This window comes from Triturus cristatus, chromosome 9, assembly GCF_964204655.1.
Source record: "Triturus cristatus chromosome 9, aTriCri1.1, whole genome shotgun sequence".
Classification (NCBI taxonomy): Eukaryota; Metazoa; Chordata; class Amphibia; order Caudata; family Salamandridae; genus Triturus; species Triturus cristatus.
Window position 1 is genome coordinate 1,240,810,525 of NC_140592.1, and position 6,000 is coordinate 1,240,816,524.

The 6,000-nt window shown below is 43.0% G+C and overlaps 1 long non-coding RNA gene across 3 annotated transcripts in view; it reads left to right on the forward strand.

The window, feature by feature from the left end:
- Positions 1 to 4,703, forward strand: part of LOC146799698 (uncharacterized) — a 170,621-nt gene extending 165,918 nt beyond the window's left edge. For all 3 annotated transcript variants that reach the window (XR_014968963.1, XR_014968964.1, XR_014968962.1), the window contains one exon: positions 4,326 to 4,703. This is a non-coding gene — a long non-coding RNA (uncharacterized LOC146799698). The remainder of the gene's footprint in view (positions 1 to 4,325) is intronic.
- Positions 4,704 to 6,000: the final 1,297 nt, after the last annotated feature.

Below are 6,000 nucleotides of genomic sequence, written 5' to 3' on the forward strand. Positions count from 1 at the left end.
TATCTAATTTAGAGATGAGCACAATGACAGTTGTTTGTTAAGTCAATATACATTAAAAATGACTAATACCTGCTGCCCACGCCATTCTTATAGATTTGGGGCCTGGAACAGTCTGAATTTTCACACTTGTAGGCGTGTGATGGTTAGCAGTTGTGTTGTTACTGTCAGTGGCAGCGCTGGCAGGGCAATAAGTGGCGCAAGCTGCAGTGCCTCTTGACGTGAGCCCTGACACTTATTGTTTTACAAATTAAGCAGTGCGGCTCACCCATGGCACAGCATGCTGGTCTCCTTCGAAGTCACAGCAGCGGTGTAGAGTCATCTCCCCTCGGCTCCATCACCATCCCCTCACCTTAACAGCAGGGTCTTCCTCATTCAAGGCTACATCCAGTACCTCTCCTAAGCAGCCGGTCAGCTCTGTTTTTGAAGTAGGTCCAAACAGCCCATCCATGCAGACTTGTCAAATATCCTTTTGCTACTTGTCCTGAACCTGGAAATGGGAGGTGGTGATTGTTCATCCAACCCTAGAGCTTCAAGGATTCTTCCTGTCTGAACTGGTGTGGCACCCAGTGCTTCTGGCCAGAAAACCATGGCACATTGACTGGAAGTTTCTGCCTCCATCTGTGGAGATGCTTCATATTGAGATAAATGTATACTTCTTCAAAATGGATAGATTAAAAAACGGTGCTAGATTGAACCTTTTATTCCTCTGATATCCCAATATCCAACTCTCCAGCAATGTCTCCCCATATTTTACTTATCAATCTTTGTTATAGCGGCTTGTTGAGCTGAAAAACCTCGGTTAGCTGACTGAATTCACACACATATGAAATTGGAAACCAAATCTATAAAACTGATGGTTGTTCGTGCTTGTATATATTTGTAAAATTTGAATGTGAGTATCTGAATTTGATATAGATATATATATATTTGATTAAATCACTGTTCCTTAGGATTATATGAATATTATTTTGCATTTTTGTTAAATTTCCTGTGTAACCATGAATAACTGCAAATTATTTTTTATTTGCAATACATAACAAAAAGTAATTTAGGTATGCAATATATAACAAAAAGTATTTTAGGTAAAATGGCGTGTTTTGCAACTATAATCACTTCTCTGCCACCGCTGTGAGTCCTATACAGCCGGGAGTGATGACAAAAGCTTCTCTTTAGCAGGAGTCTGTAAGTTTAACGCAGGACGCTTCACGTACAGTTCTATGACTCGCAAGAGTAGCTATAGATTCTCCTGCAGCAATCAATCAAACGTACCTCGGGTTTGCGATGGGCATGTGGGCCTGCTTTCTGCACCTCCGTTGGCTCTTTTGAATTATAAAAGATGCTTGTGCGGCCCCTTTTGTAATACAGATCGTACAATTGTACATGTAGCTCCGGTGCAATTTCAAGGGGCCGTTCCCTCCCCTGTATGACACAGAAGTGAAGGACCTGTCAGGGGGCGACCTGGCTGTGCACCACAGAGAGGTGGCTTGCAGTCAGCGTGTCCCCCTCACCCAAAAAACGGGGAAGACATTCTGAGGTGTCCCCTACTCCCAGAGATATACCCCTGCAGGTGAACACAGTTGGCTGCACCAACAAGGGTGAAAAACTAAATCCTGACACCGAAGAAAAGTGTTCTCATGCACTGCATTTATTATGATGCATCGGGGCAAACTGAGTGCTGGAGAGTGAGGCAGTGTGCGCCCACCCCCCTCCACAGTTATTTACTGCAACAACCTGCGAGGGGATCTCTGCCCCCACCCTTTCAGTGCAGACCAGGTTGCCTCCTGCACATTGAAAGGTGGAGTCATTCCCTCCCTTTTCACTAATGCGCTGTCCCAAGGACAGGCACAGGTTCAACGCTCTGCTGGGGGCAGCGCATTCATTGTGATAGGATGCATTGACTCCGTCTGCACACGGTGCACCCAGTTAAAGGTATGCTGCGGCACAGGGCAGGACACCCTGTCTATAATATGGGCCCTGGCATCAGTGGGCATCCTGTACAGCAGGCTGTAGCATATTGTTGAAGTCACCGAAGATAATTTTGCGTCCAGTTCCGTGGCTTGACTACAGAGCAATGAGATGAGTTGCTGCAGCGAGGAAAAAGTGGCCGAGTCAGTCAGCTGCCGTGAGGAGGAGACTACAGGAGAGAGGGGTACAGGAGGAAGGGTTGTGGCAAAGTGTAGGAGAGCAAGGGCAGGAGCAGGAGTAGCAAGAGAGGAGATGAGGCTAAACAGGAAGTAGATATTAGACAAGAAAAAGGAAGTGCAAAGGAAGAGGAGCTCCTCAGAAGGTAAGGGAGAAAGTGTAGGAAGGTGGGTAATAATAGTAGTAGGAGTCGCGGTCGTAGGGGTATACATAGGTGTGGAAAGGTAATAGGGGTAGTTGTAGCGTGGGTATAAAAAAAGAGGTGTACCTCCATTGCAGGGCATGGACACTAATGTCCACTCACTGCAAGGGAAGCATGCTTTAGGGTGATAGCTAATTTGACATAGTCATCGTACATTGGCCCAAGGAAGTTAATTCAAATCAACCAATGACTGAAGCAGGCTGATGCACAGCATCCAATGGCTAAAGCCCTTCTTTGGGTATCGTCTTTGTTCATCAATGGAGCTCTGACACACGGCTAACCTTTCTCTATGCGGGTCCTAAAAGTGAGCAGAAAGTACTTGGGGTCATATTATCAAGGACGGCATTAAATCTATCGCCGGTTTAGCGGCAGAAAACTGCCGCTAAAGCGGCGATAATGGGCTTGATAATATGCCCTTGAGAATTCCCATAGAAGCCCAGGTTCAGGTGTCAACATGGGCTTCTATTGGAATTCTCCAGGGCATATTATCAAGCCCATTTTCGCCGCTTTAGCGGCAGTTTTCTGACGCTAAACCGGCAATAATTTTTAACGCCGTCCTTGATAATATGCCCCTAGATTTCCTGCCCTCCAGTGCAGGTCTACCAAAAAAAGGATTTAAAAGCACTTTCATGGCCTGCTCTAACTCTAACGTTTAAATAATAAAAATAAAAAAAACAGGGACCCAGGACTTCACTTGGCATGGTCTCTGCCCACCTCCGCAGGTTTACCAAAAAGAAGGGTGTGTAATCCTGTCCCCTCCCAATTCAAGCCGTGGGACCAATCAGATTGGCAGTACAGATTTAAAGGATACAAAGGGTGCTGTGGACAGCTCATAGAGTGACTTGTTCACAAACATGAGGTACTGGAACTTCCTTTTCACAGCTGGATTCCTATATTCAAGATCTGAGTTTAAGAGGGACACCAATTCTCCATTAAACTGATACACTATGAACTTTGTAAATTGATTTTCAGTCCTAGAGACCAGGGCTGTCTGTTTCTGTTTTGCAAATCTAGGGCTGTACAATCATGGCAGCGTGGGTGACTGTCGCACAACGAAAAATCTTTTTGAAAACTCTGGAAACCTGTTCTTTGAACAGGCCTTCAACTAAGTGCCTTCAACTAAGTGCAATGAAAGGCCTGGCCTAATGAGTACTACAGGGAGCTGTGTGGGGGGACCTTGCATACAGTGCATTGTGACTCTTTAACACTTCCTTTAATTATAATGCTCCGGTCCACCAGCTCTCTAAAGTAACAGCCACGTAACAATGTTAGCATGACACAAACCATCTCTAAATACAAATGTTTGAGTTGTTTCCTTTGGGAATCCTTCAGAAAAAACTAATCGTTTCCAGGGAATACCTGTGATTTAACAAAAGGAATCTGTAAGCGCATGCATCACTATGTATAAGTAACATTTGAACTTCCTAACTTGTTTTGCGTCACAAATATGTTGTGACACAAAACAAATTAGTATGTAAGTTATGTCATTTTACACAATTTTTACTATAAAGTTCTAAAATACAAATTTAATTACAGTTTTTAATCCCACTTTAAAGCCAAATGTTTCCACTTTTAACAAACTTTTTTTGTAGCACGAATAAATTCAAAATTATATTTGTACGTTGTGTCACATATTTTTAACCCAACAAAATTTGTTCTATTAGGCAATGTCATTTTTTTACCATTTTTTTTTCTCTCACTGGTCGAAATTATAGACATTTGTTTTTGATGTGCACCTAAACATTACCATTTTTTAAGTGGAACAAAATATAGTCTTCAAATACCATTTTCCACAGCGATTTCCAAATTATGGGCAATCTTTTGACCCAATTTAAATATGTGGTAATGCACGGATTCACATAAACAGAATAGAATGAGTTGGGGTGTGAATTGTGTGAACCCTCACAGCAGTCTCTATCAGCACTTCCTGCAAGAGCCGGAAGGGCATGTAACTGATTTGCCCTTTACTTTACCTTTCCAGATCCAAGATGGCGGACTGCAAGTGCATCTTCTGGTGTATATTCTGGCTGCTGGTGTTGATCTTTCTGGGCTGGCCCATTAGCATCTTCCTGGGGGGCATCTACGGCTTTATTGCCCCTCTCACGACCTGCTGCGGATTGGAACAAGTCACGGAGCTCCTGCTGCAAGGGGTAAACCTCGGCAGGACCTGTGCTTTGAATGCAAAGGAAGGAAAGTCTTTGTGCTGAGAGAAGCTTGTGTGGCTGCAGTACAGCATGAAAGAACCCCCCCCCCTTCATTATACTCGCTCACACACATATAGCCGATGACCAGATGAAAGACTTTTTTCTATTCCTTCTTCAACAAATGTTTTTGGAATAAAACATGTCTCAAAAGGAAATTTTCTGATGTCTGTGTTAAATAAATGAGTCTTGTCTTTTTATATTTACTGATACACGTCTGTAAAAAACCATGTTTTACATAGCCAGCAGGGTGACTCTGTGAATTAACTGCCTGTAGTAGATGTCAGCACATCACAAGTTAGAGCAGGCCCAGCTCTTCATCCTCTGAGGTCGATTCAATGAGTGTCAGCAAATTGAGGTAGGTATACCTTTTGTTCACAGTGCCTCGAAACAGCATTAGGCAGAGGTGTTTATCAATGCATTTCGAAAAATAGTATTGACAGAAGCAATAGGTTTGATCTTGTCAAGAAAGCATGTTTTTATTGTAATTTGCAAACATATACTGTAGGTATTGAAAATGTAACAGTAATAGAAAGTAAAAATAATGTTCTGTATAGGTGTAAAAAATCATAGCGAAAAAACCATCAGTAGAAAGTAGAGAATGAAAAATTTTCAAACATTCGTGACAAGAATTTTCAATTCTATTAAGGACACGGAGGCGAGGATTATGCTTCTCATTTCTTTACTCTAGGAAGCTCAGCAGCCAATGAGAATACAATAACATAATCACGTGACCAACCATAGAGTGTTGTGATATATGAGGACTGAGCACAACCATAGTGTCCTCTTTCTTTGTAACCATAATAGTCAAGTCCATGCACACTCTGTTCTTGAATCCAACCGGCGAATGAGAGTTTCTCCAAACTATCAAAACTTGAAGGCCCAACGGGGCTGTCCTATGAACGGGGACCCGGCCCAGGAACTGCAACAGCGTGGGAACACGAAGAACTGCATAACCTCAGCAGCAGCTGCCCGGGTAGACAGGCCTTTACTTATTATCTGCACCTGAAATAGTAAAGGAGTACTCCGTAATAGCTGTCCATCATCCAGAGACAAAACATCAACCATGTCGAAAAAAGGGGTGGGAGAGAGAAGACATATGCAGTATATACACCATTAATGATTAATTACATATCATATAATGCATCACAGTTTTGGGTGGGATAATCCTCGCCTCCGTGTCCTTAATAGAATTGAAAATTCTTGTCACGAATGTTCGCAAATTTTTAATTCTATGTCAGGACCGGAGGCTCCGATTATGCTTGTTCAAAGCTTAGCCACCACCACAGAAGCTACATCCACTATGGGTTTGTAATAAAAAGCCTTAAACGTACTTCTAGTAGACCAGTCAGCTGCGTTCATAATGTCTGACAAACTGACCCCTGCTGAATAGGCCTTAGAGGCCATAGCACCACAAGCTGAATGTGCTCCAAATTTGGAAGTATCAATACCAGC